Genomic DNA, 16,696 nt, shown 5'->3' with positions numbered 1-16,696 from the left:
TGCTTAGGCTTTCTAGTCACCTCTGAACTCATCCAAGTTGAATTCAATTCATACTCCGCTATCCTCCCTGTTTTATTAGTATCTTACTGATTAATATCTATCCACACCATTTTAATAAGTGGCTTTGTTTATCTTTGGCTTCATCAGCAGGTACTTCTTGGATATACTATGTTGTTTATTGAGATGTGATTTGAGAACAAGCAGGCAAGCCATCCCTTCCTGAGCTTGTTAAGATCAGCTACCATAGAAAAGAGGGTAAGACAGCAAAAGATTTTGGATACCTGTGTGTTGCTACTAGTGCAAGAGAGACTGCGGAGAAAAACTTAATTCCCCCCCCCCCCCAAAAAATAGACTTACATAAGCCAAGTAATTACCACTCAAGGACTAAGAGATGTGTTATTTCCCACAATGTATATTAAAGTTGGACCTCCAAAGTCCAGCTTTAAATGTGTTAGAGACACGAAGATAAAATAAATGCAATTAAAGAATCGCTAGGATAAATGGGATATTGACAAATTCTTCAGTTTGTCAAAGCCCATAAAACTCTAGAGAGATAGTATCTTAATCTGTTCATGCTGCTGTAACAAACTAACATGGGCTAGGTAGCTTACACACAAAAGAAATGTGTTTCTTACAATCCTAAAGGCTGGAAGTCTGAGATCAGAGTGTCGCCTTCTGGTAAAGGCATCTTTCCCACGTACAGATGGCCAATTTCCCTTTTTAGCCTCATATGGTTAAAAGAGATGAAGCAGGCCCCCTTGGAATCCTTATTGGACATTAACCTTTCATGCGTTCTACCTGATCTAATTCTAGCTCTATCTCAAAGATTGTATCTTGTAATACCATAACACTTGGGGTTTCAACATATGAATTTTTGTAAACACACAAACATTTAGTCCTTAGCAGCGAAGGAAAAAGCGTTCCTGAGCATTGAGAGTGGTCACTCTAAGATTTCTGTACTGCATTCAAGGATGGGAAGGGCACCTGGGGAACTAGTTTGGAAGCTTACACAGTGAAACCATGGTTTTTATTGGTCTATTGAGAGAAGAGAGTTAAAGGGGGACAGTCTGGTTTATTTTCACCAAAGCTAATGGTGAGGCATAGTCCCCAGAATAATAGTGTTTTGAGGTAGTGGGATCTTTACAAGGAAAATTAGGTTATAGGAACTTCTCTTCTATGCAGTGATAATGGAGTTCCTATGAGAACCTATGAAACAAGGTTACCCTAAAGTGAGTCCAGCTTTTCTTAGGTCTCTTTTGCACAAACCTGCTTGCTCTTTCACTTTCCACCAAGAATCTGTCAGCAGAAGCCAAGAACATCCATCCGGTCTATGCTCTTGTGCTTCCAGAAGTGTGATTTTTAAAAATACCTTTTTAAGAAAAATTCCAGCTTCAGGTATTTTTATAGCAACAGAATATGGACCAAGACTGGAGGCAATGAGAGATTATGGTATCGATTTAGCCAAATTGGAAGAAGAGCCTTCCAGAGGTATTTCTTCCTTCTGTCAATCATTTATGAGTTTCATAATCTAATTCTTATTGTCAAAAGAATCAAGTCTGCTCCTCTGTTACTTCCTCTATAAAATTAGATAATTGCCATCTCTTCATCTCCTTGAGCTCTAAAAGTCAAGGAAAAGCAGCTTAAAATATATGACAGTGAACCTTCCTGATACATTGTTATCTGATTATTTTTTCAAAAATCCGGACTTGCAGCTTAAGCTGATTGTAGCCAAATCACAGTAGTCTAGTCTAGTCTAGATTAATCAAAATATATCAAATTGATGATCCATGAAAACAATTTGTGGTTGTTTGAAGTCACTACATTTTAGGGATAGTTGCTCCATGACACTTTTATTTTTTTATTTTTTTATTTTTTGCCAGTCCTGGGCTTGAGCTCAGGGCCTGAGCACTGTCCTTGGATTTTCTCAAGGCTAGAGCTCTACCACTTGAGCCTCAGCACCACTTCTGGCTTTTTTTTTTTTCTATGTATGTGGTACCGAGGAATCGAACCCGGGTCTTCATGCATGCTAGGCAAGCACTTTAACCACTAGGCCAAGCCCCCGGCCTCCATGACACTTTTAAAAGCTGCAGATTTCTCTTCTGTATCTACAGACACTTACTTATGCTAATTTTATTCTAATGGCCTAAATATACTGATACTCCATGAAGATTTCCACATAAGTATCTTCTACTCAGAACTCACCATTAACTCTTGGCTCATACTTCTAGCTGACTAACCTGTGGATATCTAAGAGGTAGTTTAAATATATCTTTTCCAAAAATGAACTTCTGATTTCTTAGGAAGCATACATCTCCTATAGTTAATTTATTTCAGTTATTAGCAACTACAGTGGTTCAGGGAGGCTTTCTAGAATCATCATTGACTCTACTGATATCCAACTTCAGCGGCAAATCCTGTTAACTTTCTCTTCAACATGTTCTATGATTTGAGTGTCCTCTCCAAAATTAATGTTAAAATCCAACTGTCCTTGTAATAGTAAGGGGGCATTAAGAGGGCCTTATGGCATAAGCTTTCATACATGACTTAATGCTGTTATATTGGGAGCAAGTTCATTATAAAAAGGCAAGTTCAGCTGTCTTGCTCTCCCTTTCTTTTTTTTTTTTTTTTGTCCTTCTGTGATGTATTGACAACAGCAAAAAATCCCTTACCAGACCCTGGCTCCTCCATTTAGAATTTCTAAGTTCTAGAGCTTGGCACTAATACATCTCTTCTCATTGTACATATTCTATATAGCAGCACAAAATGGATTATGAGAACCTATACATGTAAATTCAAATCTTACTACTTCATATGTTCTCATCTACTAAAATTCTGGTCCAAATCCTTATGATCGCTTATGCTGCTTGTGATAGCATTACTTGTGGTAGTATTCCTAGTAAACCTCTATTTCTACTGTGGCCTCTCTGCAGTTTACTCTTTATTAGAGTGGTCCAAGTACTTCTTTTAAACCAATTTATGAAAGAAAGTTATTTGTTTAGAGAACTGGGTCACTTGATCTGGAGACACTCTCATGATCTGGATTGTGTTGATCATATTCTCATAATCCTAGCTTGCTTAAATGCTATACATAATACACAGTCATCTGTAAAAATAAAAAATAGCAGAAGAGGTGACATCTTCCAAAAAGAAATGTGCTCTTTATCTGACTTATGTAACTGCAATCCCTCTGTACATCACCTTTATAATAACAGTAAAATATGAAAAAAGGAAAGCACTTGCTGATTGGAAAAAAAAACAGTCATTGTTTAAGCTGACTAAAACCCTTCACTAGCTCACTCAACTTAAAAAAAATCAGGTTTCTGGTAACTTTTTTCACAAGTTAGATCCTAGAGTAATTCTTTGATGAATCTGTCTGCTTTGCTCTCTTCCTATTTTTAAATCTCAGCATCTCTATTTTTGCAATTGTTGAAAATAGCTCATGAAGATAATGACATACGTTATTTATTAAAAATTTAGATTCACTTGAAGACTGACAAAAATGGATCATGCTTTTTAATATTTTTATTCTGATGATATATTTTAGTAGATATGTTTATTTCATGGTCTGTGTCTGAGATATGAATCAATGATGACTGAGGTATGTCTGCTATTAATCTTGCTGTTTAAAATAGCAACTTTGAGGTTAAATGGGTTTAGGGCAGCAGAATCCACTCAAAATGGTTCTATTTGAAGTCAGCATTGGACCAAAATAGGAAAATCCCACGAGTGAGAATCATTCATGTTTATAGACTCACACAAGCTATTTCTGGTATAAGACTCAAATGAAACCATTTGCAAGTGGAAAGCTGTGTATTATGAAGTATTTCTGGCAATAAGGCTCTTGGAAATGGAAAGTTTCTTTAAAAAAATGAGTCACTGTATCTGTTTGGCATTAATCTCCAAAGGCTACATAGAACTAATTTTATTTTGTAAGCCACTTAAGGAAATAAAATCAGAACTAACAAACTAAGGAAATTATTACTCAAATGCGTATTATTCACTCATTCATTCACTTTTCCATTCATTTATTCAGTAACAATTTATTGAAGTTTGAAGAAGGACTTACAGCATGTAAGGGGTTGGATGTGATATAGTAGTTTATGCAGATGGACACAATTCTTTTTGGTTGAAAGTGACCCACTGCTAAAGAAAATGAGCCTTCTGCAAGTTTCTGCAAAACAGTAATTTCCTACGCTAAAAATAGAAAAGGAATATGGGACAAACGATAGAACATGACACTATCTCCTAAACTTGACTGATTATCAGGCTTATCTGAGGGCTTTTGAATATATATAGTTGTCTTCTCATTCATCAAGTACATGTATTCCTCTTTATTACTCCTAGGACTCCATTAGGTTATAGAGGATTAAAAAAGGAAGTGGAATTATAGTAGTAAAGATATGGAGGGACATAAGCAATTTCATCAGTTTTTTTTTTGTTTTCTTTTTTTGCCAGTCCTGGGCTGGGCTTGAGCTCAGGGCTTGAACACTGTCCTTGGACTTTCTCAAGGCTAGCACTCTACCACTTGAGCCTCAGCACCACTTCCAGCTTTTTGCTATGTATGTGGTACCGAGGAATCGAACCCGGGTCTTTGTGCGTGCGAGGCAAGCACTCTACCACTAAGCCAAACTCCCGGCCCCACTTAAAATATTTTTAAATATGCAGAAGGCTCGGGAAGTTTTTACTTAATTGGCAAATGTTTGAGTATTTTTGCAAACATTTAGGCAATGGTGATAAAACAATAAGCATGTTAAAGGCCATGCCTCTAAGGAATTTTCTTGAAGAGTTACTGGTGCTTATACATTCTATATTCCAAAACCTTTTTAGAAGTTGCTTTGGGACAGAATCTCATTAAATTTCCTGGGCTAGTCTTGAGTTCTCAATCCTCCTTCCCCAGCCTCCAGAGCAGCTGGGATTACAGGTACAAAATATCATGCTGGCTATTTATATTCTAATGAAGATACATTACATGTATTCTTTTTAAGACAGTTACTTGAAAATATAATCTAGCAATATGTTGGCTAAAAAAACCCGAAGAAGACAATTTATAATAAGTGGGAAAACTAAAAACTCAATAGAAACAATCTTAGATTCTTAAATGAGAAGAAAACTACAGTCCCATAAAATATTGGTCCAATATTGAAACAAAAGCCATATAACGAATGATTGTTGTCCTTAATGTACTATGTTGTCTCTCATCTCCTTTGCTGTCCCTTGGTTATCTCATATTGTTACAGTATCTCACTTTGTTATCTGATATATTGAATTTATTTGTATTTGGTTATTTGAAATTTGATAGGGAAGGGGGGAAAACCAAGAAGGGTGAGAGGTGTGGGGGGGAGGGTAATGGGTACCAAGACATGTGAAAGGGTATCAATGTATGTGAATTAATGCACCTTCTATCTGGCAAATATCATGTAACCCTTTTACTAATTACAAAAAAAAAATTTAAAAAAATATTGGTCCAAATTAGAACAAGAAGTCAGTTTACTCCATAAAGAATCTCTTGTAGAAAAAGACAACAACAAAGAAAATAGATTCCATGTCACAGACTAAATGAGAAAATGTCTAGAAGATATAAATGATATGGTGTGGTGATGTTTGTTAATATTCAGTAGTATTCAGTTGAATCCTTTCTGGTGACACAAGTTATGTTTTTCAGAGGCCTCTTCGGTTAGGTAGGACTATACAGGGGATAAATAGAGTGCAGGCTTGATTTTCAGGCTATAGCAGTAAATAAACAACAAGCCGCCATAATCTCTCCTTTGCTTTGCTGGCTGCTGGATGGAGTGCATCCCATTGGAAGATCCACAACTATCAGAACCACAACACAGAAGTCGACTTTCTTTCAACTCACACTAGATAAGAAATGAACTTTTTTTGCCTTTACAGTTAATCTCTCATTTGTTACTGTATCTGACTTGGTTACCTGGTATATTGTATATACATTTATTTGTTTATTTGAAATAGGAAAGGGAAGGGGGGAAACAAGATGATTGGGAGGGGGTGGGGGACAAAAACATAAGAAGGGGTATCAATGTAACTGACGAATGTAACTGTAACCCCTCTATACATTATCCTGAAATTAAAAAAATGAACTCTCAAAATGTGAAGTCCCTGACTGAGCTTTTAGAATATTTACCTTTTATTTGAATTCTTAATTGAACATTTCTTGGTTTACCCTAACTAAAAAAAAATGATTCTAAAGAAGGGGGACCAGGGCCTGGAGTTTGGCTTACTGGCAAAGTGCTTGTCTAGTACACACAAAAGACTTGGTTCCATTCCTTAGCATCATATATAGAAAAAGCCTGAAGTGGTGCGGTGGCTCAATAAGGTGGTGCGGTGGCTCAATTAGGTAGTGCTCTAGCCTTGAGAAAGCCCAAGGACAATGCTCAGGCCCTGAGTTCAAGCACCAGGACTGGCCAAAAAAAAAAAAAAAGTGTGTGTGTGGTTGGAACCAACAGAGGAAAAAAAATACAGAGCAATAAAGATGCGATCCTATAAAGTCAAGTTAAACTGGCCCTTTGTGATGCAGGAGTTATGTGTCAAGCGACTGACAAGTCTGCAACAAACTGAAAGGGAAAGAATTAGCAGGGACAGGAAGGAGAAAGGAGGCAGCAGTGTGAGGAAAAGGCAGAATTCTAGGAAGACTGTGCTTGATCCATTTATCTTTCAGCTCAATGGTTTTTGTTTTTTCTTTTTCTTTTTCTTTTTTTTTTTGCCAGTCATGGGAGTGGGCTCAGGGCCTGAGCACTGTCCTTGGGTTTTCTCAAGGCTAGAGCTCTACCACTTGAGCCACAGTACCCCTTCCGGCTTTTTTCTGTGTATGTGGTACTAAGGAATCAAACCCAGGTCTTCATGCATGCTAGGCAAGTACTTTACCACTAGGCCAAACTCTCAGCCCCTGTTTTTTATTTTTCTTCAGTCATGGCACTTGAAACTCTGGGCCAGGGCATTGTCCCTGACCTCTTCAGCTCAAGGCTACCACCTTGCCCCTTGAGTCACAGCACCACTTCCTCAGCCCAATGGTTATGTACAAACCACTGCCAGACATGTGTTGGTGTTGATGGAGTTAATTTTCTGCACCTGGAGCCCACCTATGGAATCTTTAGAAGTCTGAAATTCAAAATGCATCTCTCTGCATAAGCAGAGGAAAAGCAGAGGCCATGAAGGGCACAGGTGAGAATCAGGAATGCTGATAACAAATGGAGCATGACCAGGGAAGAAGTTTAGCTTGTCTGGCTATGTTTCTTGCATATTGAATCTTCCCAAATTCTGCTAGTTCTCTACAAACCCATTTATGAGTTCAGAGCATTTAAGGTATTCAAGTCATCTGCATTAGAAAACACTTTCAGAATGGCTGTATTTACTGAGCCAAGAGGATTTCAAGGTAGGAAGTTGTTCTTGCCCTAAAGGGATTTATAGTCTCATGGGGCACAGGTAAGACAGACAGCAATGAAAACCCAAGGAAAGCCTGGCACAGTGGCTCACACCTGTAATCCTAGCTACTCAGGAGGCTGAGATCTGAGGATCTCAGTTCAAAGCCAGCCCGGGACTAAAGACCCTGAGACTCTTATCTCCAATTAACCATTAGAAACTGGAAGTGGCGCTGTGGCTCAAGGGGTAGGGTGGTAGCCTAGAGCTGAAAAGCTCAGGAAAACACCCAGGCCCAGAGTTCGAGCCCTATGACCGACAAAATAAATAAATAGCAAGAAAAGAAAGAAGGACAAAAAGCAAATACCCTAACAGATTTTGGAGAAGGACAAATTTAGGGCCTGGAGAAGCAGGGCCAGGAGTGGATTTGAGCTGACTCTGGAGGGTCACTTAGAATTTGTGCAAGGAGAAAGGATCAAGGAGGGTGTTCTAGGTGGAGAAATGGTGCTAGCCTGCAAAGACAAGAAGGACAGAAAATATGGCCTACATGGAAAAGAAGTCCTGATACCAGAGGGTAAATGTAGATTTGGTGGAGTTACATAGGACCTTACATAGGTAAGGATATAAATTTTGTTTTGTATCAAACATTTTCAAGATAAAAGCAGTGAAACCAAATATAGAACACATGCATATAATCCCAGCACTCATGCTTAACATACCATTTCTATTTTCAGTAGTTCCACTTTTACTCATTTCTATAACTAAAGATATGTGTGCAGATACTTTTGTTTCTCCTGCCTAGATAAAGTAGATTGGAAGAGTTGAATGTGATTTTTCTATGATTTAGAATTTTTTAAAAGCTATTCCATAGTATAATCCATTTGCAAGCTCTTGCTGTCCACAGAGTCTTTTGAATATCCCTACTCATTCTTCCTAATATACTTTGGTTTCTTCCCCTACCTCACTAAAACCATCTTCCCTGAGTGTATGTATGGTTAATTCAACAAAGATTAATAAGGTAATGCTTAGAAAGAGCAATCTTTTCTTTAATAAGCTACATAAATAACAACAGATGTCTAAGAAAGCTTTTGGGAAACACTAATTAACTCTCAGAACTCCTGAGAGGTTTCCTTCCTTTAACATTAAAACACAAGGAAGGAAAACTCTTGGCAATCACAGATGGGTGCCCTATCTTCTGGAACAGAACTTTTGCCCATTTTTTTTTCTTTTTTTGCCAGTCCTGGGGTTGAGCTCAGGGCCTGAGCACTGTCCTTGGACTTTCTCAAGGCTAGAGCTCTACCACTTGATTCTCAGCACTTTCGGCTTTTTTCTATGTATGTGGTACCAAGGAATAAAACCCGGGTCTTCGTGCATGCTAGGCAAGCACTTTAACCACTAGGCCAAACTCCCGGCCATGGAACAGAACTTTTTATTCTCAACTCTCAGTAACCAAGCCAGGGCTAACTGACCCTCACAGCTGGTCCAGAAATACACTGAACTGGAATACTATTTTTAAATATGCAAAGACTTAGAAAGCAGCACCAAAAATAAAAAACAAAAAACAAAGAAAAGTAAAAGAAAAAAGTCTGATTTTTAATCACCACTCTTATCTTATTTTTCCCTTCCTCCCTTCCTCCTCCCTTCCTTTCTCCTTTCCTTCCATCTTTCCTTCCTTATGTTCTCCCTTTCTTCCTTCATTCCCTCTTTTTTTTTTTGAGATAGGATTTTTCCATAGAGGGTACAGGCTGGCTTGGAAATCATTATGTATCCCAGGCTGGCTTCCAATTTGTGATATTTCTTGTTAGTCCATTTTGTTCCTGCACCTTCAAAATGAGTTGTTGATCCTGGAGAATATCTAGGTATTAGTTGGTTCTTAGCTGAACAATAGAATACCCTGGGAGCTTATGACTCTCTAATGCCAAAACTGTGTTCTACTCTAATTAAATCATAGTGTCTGGGTGTCAGGTACAGAGATTCCACTGTGCTGCTGATATTGGTCTAGACACATAACTACAATGAAAAAGGGGTGTGAAGTCTTGTACACAGGGGAATAGACTCTAATGAGAGGAAGTCTTAGAGTCATGCCAGAATAAAAATGAATTTGGAACAACAAAGGAAAGTCTGTATTGTACGTTTATGGAATCTATCTTACTATTTGTTCCTTTATCTTGAATAGAGGGGTTATCATTCCCCACACTAATAAGATGAAGCCTATGTGTAAATGGGGGTTCGACTTGGTTCACTTAGCAGTGAGCAGTGGAGTTGAATAGTTAAAAGCAGAGATTTCTGAGTCGTAATGACCCTAGGTTCAAATTCTTGGTTTACTATATCACCAGGGCATTTTGCTCTGTTTCAATTAAATACGTCCTACTTCATAAGGTTGTGTAAGGATTAAATGAAACATTAAGATACGTAGCACAATGTTCAGCTGTGAACACTGTGAATGTTGGCTGCTGTTATTATTACTGGCTGCCAAGTAATTGGATTATGGTGCCATATAAGTAGAGTGATGAGAAACTAACTACATTTGAAATCAGTTTCACCAATGATGACTCAGTACGACTTCAGTTATTTAACTATGTTTTAAAGCGTACAATTTGGGAGAAATGTCAATTCTTTTAAAAAGTCAATCCCAAGAGGGCCATAAAAGCTATTTTTAATCACTACCACTAATTACAAGGAAGTATAAATCAATAAACTTTGCTAAATGGCCTAAAATATAATAAAGAAAACCATCATTAACAATTATCCAGGAAGCCACTGTCCTTAAGAGATGATATAAAAAATTGGATAAGAAGAAAACTCGAAGCATTAACAAGGCTATCAGAATTCTTAACTCAGTGCAGAGTCATATTTTCAGAAAGATGAATTACTTTAGGTAACCTGTATGTGTTACTGCTAAATTACATGTTATTTGTTCTGGCATAGAGAGTCTAGAAATACATAGTCATCTACAAAAAGGTGTTTTTAGCTCTCAGAGCTTTGTAACACCTTTTTATGGGTCAAAAGCAGGCCACTTTCAGACCACTTCCTCCTCCCTCCCCATTTTTTTTTCCTTGTAAAACTAAAATCTTTTTCAGTGCCAAATCCATACAGGAGTCAAGCTGTGTACAGAAAGTCTTAGCTCTTTTCTCTCAGACCTGCATGTGTGAATGCTGGTCCAATTTGGAAATCCTAAGGCTTTTGTCTGAGTTCCAAAGTTTACCTTTCTGCCCCTCTGGACGTAGGAGCTAAATCATACTGTGCTAAAGAGCTCTTTGCTCATCATATCCAAGAGTCTAGAACTGGGGCTGCTTCTTGCCACCCTGTTTATTCGAAGTGGCGCATTTCACCTGTTTGGAACCTGCCCACCAAGGGAATCAGAACATCTGATCCCTTTTATTATGCACAATGATTGACAACCTCCTGTTCTTGTACTTGTCTATGTGGCAGAGCTCCATTTCATGTTGGATTCTGGGTAAAAATATGGTTACATCTGTATCTATATCATATCTGAACCTACAAGATCTATCAGCTGTATACCTTTCTAACCCAGCTCCTCTTCTACCTGGAAAGTCCAGCCTATTTCATTTTGTCTTCGACAGTGTAAGACATCAAAGATTGGCTTAGTACAGTGGTGAGGCCAAGAGTTGAAAAAAAATCTGGCCATGGCAAAGAGAAAACCTGGATTTGGGATGGAACTTGCAATGAATTAGTCTTTACAATGACTCCTTTAGCTAAACCAAAGGCAAAGATGATAAAATTATAGAAACCATGTAAGTATGCATTAAAAAATTGTCAGAGTTTTTTGGGGGCCAATCAGGGCCCCCAAATAAATTAAAGGTTTTATAATTAGAATTAAAAAGAAAACATAAAGAAGCAATGATTAAATAAATGATTAAATAAATAAATAACCTTACTTCTTTCCAATATAAAAGAAATTTTGAAATGGATAGTCCAGTGTTGGAATGGTTGAGTCCAAAGTTATCTATTATCTAATAGTTATTATCTCTGTGTCATATTAATAGATCTTCACAGCCATTTTATGACCCAAAATATCTGCTAGGGCTCCATCTCCATTACATCTATCAGGAAAGAGGAGAAGGCAGGGCAACAAAATCATTTAACTAAGTGAAACTCTTTTAAAGAGATCTTCCTGAAAGCTCTATATTTCTATGAGTGTCTCATTAGTCAGAATATAGCCACTGGTCATATCTAACGGAGAATATGACCGGGGAAGGTTGTCTTTTTTTTTTTTTTTTTTTTTTTTTGGCAGTCCTGGGCTTGAGCTCAGGGCCTGAGCACTGTCCTTGGACTTTCTCAAGGCTAGAGCTCTACCCCTTGAGCTTCAGCACCACTTCCGGCTTTTTTCTATGTATGTGGTAGCGAGGAATTGAACCCGGGTCTTCATGCATGCTAGGCAAGCACTTTAACCACTAGGCCAAACTCCCGGCCTGGAAGGTTGTCTTTTATTTACTATCTTGCCACTTGAGAATGGATACTTATTGATGACAACTAGCAATTTGTCTCATGTGGTCACTTGAAGCAAAACAAAATGTGACTATGTTTAGAGAGAGAATTTAAAGTGGTAACAATAAACTGATCTGCTCTGGTGTTTGGCTCAAATAAAATAAATGATATCAATTTACTCACTTACTTTTGCTAAATAGTTATGTACCAGAGACTGCACTCAGTATTACAAGATGGGATGAACTATAAGTGCACATCCCCAAACCCTCATTAAAGCTCAGAGCACACAGCTCTCTGACAAACAACCATATTAAAAAAAAAACAAAAACAGGGGCTGGGATGTAGCTCAGTGGCAAAGTGCTTGCTTAGCAAGTGCAATGTCCTGGGTTCGATCCCCAGTGCCAAAAAAGAAAAGACAAAAAACCCAAAAAACAACAAAAAAAACCCCAAACAAACAGGATTTAAGGTGATCCAGCCTTGTGCACTCAGAAAAGTGGGACAGAAGGAGTTCCCCTTGAATCTGGATTCTACTTCAGCATCCACTGAAGGACCTGGTACCTGAATCTTGACCATGACAGAGTTCCTTTTTTTCTGATATTCCTCACTGCTGACCATGGCTGTCTTTACCCTTATGTTTAACATCAAAACTACTTTGTATGATCACATATCCTGAACCGAGTTCGTTCTCTATTTTCTACAGGGCTGAGACCATACTCATCGTTTAATCTAAGGAAACTGGGGTATAATGTCCCCCTCTCCTTGCCTGTAGCAAACAGATCAACAATCACTCAGACATTTTGAGGATCCAAAGCATCATTCTGAAATGTCTGGTTTTGCTCCAACAGGAAATACTTCATTAGTTAAGGTGGCATTTTTTGCTTTGATTTGCTATGGTCTTTCCTGATCTTATAATTTAATTTGGAATTAAACTAGAGAATTTTATTTGCACAGCTTGTATTATAGTATTTGATAGTATTTTAGTTGACCTTGGGACTTTGATATGAGAAAACAAAGAGCACAACATTTTTCTGCTGTCATTTCAGAGAGCCAATAATTTTTATTTGTCCTTCCAAAGAGTGGATTTATTTTTAGTCCCATGCAGAGCTGCAGATGAATGTCCTGTCTGTTTTCACTGGATGGCTCAAATAACCAAGTCCTATCTAGTTTTAGAGAAAAAAATTTCCTTTCCAACTTAAAGAGTACCAAATACTATTAAACTAGAGGAAAGATAATCTCTGCTATAATGACAAATTGTGACTTGCTTCCTTTTTTCCTCTAATATTTTTTGTTTGTTGTTTTACCATATGGATCAGGATCGATAGTTTCTAGTGCTTTGTGGAGAATTGAGACTCAGCAGTTAAAAAAAATTAAGAAATAAGGCTTTACAAGATGAGGGGTGGGGGTGGGGGGAGGGAAATGGGGACCAAGACATGAGAAAGGGTATCAATGAATTAATGCACCTTCTATCTGGTGAATATAATGTAACCCTTCTATTGATTACAATAAAAATAAGGCTTCAAAGCTGAGAAAATACAGGCACCAAGAGTCCTATAGCCTTCAGAGAGAGGGAGAGACAGAGAGAGAGAGAGAGAGAGAGAGAGAGAGAGAGAGAGAGACAGACAGACAGACAGACAGAGAGAGAGAGGTGTATAGTGGAGCTTCCATAAGGCTTTAGTATTTAGTTGGAGAACTAGAAGATGCCAGTGTAGTTTTTCCTTCTCAGTAACAGAGGCCAATGGCCTCTTCATTGAGAATGGCCATTAACTCAGCTGAGAGGTGATGGCATTGTTATTATCTGCAGATATTTGCCTGTAGATATTCTCAAATTGCCTGATTCTAAGTTTTCTTTTGCTACAAAACCATTTGCTGATGCCTGTGTTCTTATAGCTTTGAGATATTTAAAGCTATAACTAGAAAAAACTGATGTTTTAGGCTGATTTCAGAAACCTGTGCCATCCTACAAGCTCCTCCTAGAAGAGTGGCTCTAGGTATAGATCTTCTGTCACAGCATCTTCATTTTAGATTCCTCTAGTGGTTTCTGGGAATCTGCCAACACATTCCAGAATATAATATCCTTTCTCTCAACTAAGAAGAGTAGAAATAAATATCTCTCCTTTGGTTTCCTAATATGTACTGTAATAAGGATTTTAAACATGCCCAAACGTCCATGTGCTAAAGGGTTCTCCCAGCTCCTGGTGCTATTAGAAGGTGGTGGAACCTTTAAGAGGTGGAGCTTATCAGGAGGAAATTAGGTCATTGTAGTTATATCAGGACTCCCTTTCCCCACTTTTTTCTATTCTTTGTTTTCTAGTTCCCACAAAGTAGACAGCTACTTCTTTTATGCATTTCTTCCAGGATGTACTGTCTTGACACAGACCCAGAAGCAATAGAGCCAACTAACTATGGATAAAGATCTGTGAAAATTGACTTGAGTCAAAACAAAGCTGTTCTCATTACAAGTTCTCATGTGTTTACTAAGGCAATTGAAAGTTAATACAATGTGGCAGCCAAGAGCATTTATCTACCTCAAAGACAAAGAGCAGAGCTTCACAGGATAGTTCATAATAGAGGTGGTGGGGAAAGGCACTGAGTAAAGTGGTGGACACAGTTAAACTTAAAAAAGAACCTGTCAAAGGATGCCAATGGCTCGATGTTCCTTCCATTAGGATAGTCCTTGGAAACCTCAGGTCATGAGATGGTTAATGTAATCTAGCATGTAAAAATCTTGGTTACAAAGGAATAACTATTCTAGATCTTCTTTTTGTGTCATCTAAGATGTAGAAATTTTGGCATGAAATGATCACACTGATTAGCGTTTAATACCACAGTGGAAAGGAAGAAAGCCACACACGAACTCTGCCACTAACACAGTGTTACTATCTTGTAGAAATTTCAAACACTGCTATACAAGAGTAAAGATACCAATAACGGCCTTAAATTTTCAATCAATTATTCAAATATTTCTGCCAAAATAATTCTAAAAAGCATGTTTCTTTCTGAGTTGTCCCCTAAGCAAATGGGCATTTGAGTACATGGACACAAACACTACTTCATAGTTTTTTATTATAGATTTTTTTATCCACATGAATGTTAAAGAAACTACCACAGAGTTAAATACCATTTTTGATAACATGATTATATTCTTAATTACACTCAATAGTAAACTGTAAAATATTTCCAGAGGAATACAATCTTCATTCATACAGCAGGCAAAGTACCAGAGAGGAAGGGGGCCACGCATGTCCGTTCAGTTTGCTTTGTAAAGCAGGTTTGTACAGGTAATGTCTTCTCAACAGTCTAAACATGATCCCCACTTCTGGAACAGGTCTTCTGTTTTCTTTCCACTTAGAATCACTTCTTCAAAAGTAAAAAGACAATTGTATGGAGCTTCTCTCTCCATGAGTACAGTGTTGAGACCATTTGGTTTTCCCACTGTCTTTTGGCTAACAGCGCTTCCTATGCTCTGGGTTCAGTTGTCCTTTAGAAACACAAATACTCAAACTTTGGTTCCACCAAAAGATGTGACAAGCATTGACTGCTCTGGTTGGCACCCCCCTCCCCCCACTAATGAATGGCTGCTGACAGTCTATTTTACATGGTTGTCCATGCTGCTTTGAGGTCACTTGTCCTTGGGTTCTCCCAAACCTGAATTTACATTGGATGCCCAAGCCCTTTCAATTTGAAGTCTTTCTGCAGGTCCAAAATACTCAGTGACAGGCTGTATCTTACAAGAGAACAAGGGTAAGTGGGAGGAGAACGAGTGCACCTGGGAGGAGACAAAAACACAGAGCAGCAGTCTGAGCATAATGCAAGCAGACAATTTAAAAACAATGTATTATATCCTTAAAAGAAAATGCTTTAAAACAGTTTCAATGCATTTTAAGTGTAAATATGAAAGCATCTTGTTACATATTTGCCTGTGATCTCAAGTTCTGTGTCTCTAATGACATCAAACAAAACTCAAACTCTTCAATCAGAATGGGCTTCTTTATAACAAGGCCATTGGGCTGGCTCTAGAAGCTTTGGCTTGTTGTTAGGCAAATGTTAAGACCATTGAAGGGCAGACAGAATTCCATCTCTTGAGTCCTGCTGGCTTTGCTTGAATGACCCAGGTTATTTTATTTATTTATGTATTTTATTTATTTATGTATTTTATTTATTTATTTGCCAGTCCTGTGGCTTGAACTCAGGGCCTTGGCACTGGCCCTGAGCATCTCTATGCTCAAGGCTAGTGCTCTACCACTTGAGCCACAGCACCACTTCCGGCTTTTTCTGTGTATTTGGTACCAAGGAATTGAACCCAGGGCTTCATGTATGCCAGGCAAACATTCTACCACTAGGCCAGGCATCCGGCCCCATTATTTATTTATTTTTAATACAATCAGGGCATCATGAAAACTGCATAAATTGGCCAGAGATTTTGTGATTCAAAATTAATAAGGCACTGGTGGCTTATTAATTCTAGTTACTGAGAAGCCTATGATCCAGAAGGTTTGGAGATAAAAATTCAGACAAGGCCAGGCGTGGTGGATGACACCTGTAATCCTAGCTCCTGAGGAGGCTGAGAGCTGAGGATCCCAGTTCAAAGCCAGCCTGGACATTAAAGTCCATGAGACTCTTATCTCCAATTAGACTCTTATCTCCAATTAGAAAACTGGAAGTAGCATAGTGGTTCAAGGGGTAGGCAGTAGCCTTGAGCTGAAGAGCTCAAGGACAGTGCTCAGGCCCAGAGTTCAAGCCCCTGACCAAAAAAAAAAAATAATAATTTAGGCAAAATGTCCAAAAGACTCAGTCTCAAAACAAACAAGAAATAAAGAAAACAACAGGGCTGGAGGTATCGCTCACTTTGTAAAGTGTCATCCTCCAAGCAAGC

At 38.2% G+C, this 16,696-nt stretch overlaps 1 protein-coding gene across 1 annotated transcript in view; it reads right to left on the bottom strand.

The window, feature by feature from the left end:
* Positions 1–14,911: 14,911 nt before the first annotated feature.
* Positions 14,912–16,696, bottom strand: part of Skor2 (SKI family transcriptional corepressor 2) — a 35,703-nt gene continuing 33,918 nt past the window's right edge. Inside the window, exon 8 of the mRNA XM_090353572.1 lies at positions 14,912–15,589. The gene's annotated coding sequence lies outside the window, so the exon portion shown is untranslated. The remainder of the gene's footprint in view (positions 15,590–16,696) is intronic.

Source organism: Megascapheus bottae, chromosome 19 (genome assembly GCF_031878675.1).
Source record: "Megascapheus bottae isolate mThoBot1 chromosome 19, mThoBot2.hap1, whole genome shotgun sequence".
In the NCBI taxonomy this organism is placed as follows: domain Eukaryota; kingdom Metazoa; phylum Chordata; class Mammalia; order Rodentia; family Geomyidae; genus Megascapheus; species Megascapheus bottae.
Note: the sequence above shows the minus strand (reverse complement) of the source record. Positions and strands in the feature narration are given on the sequence as shown.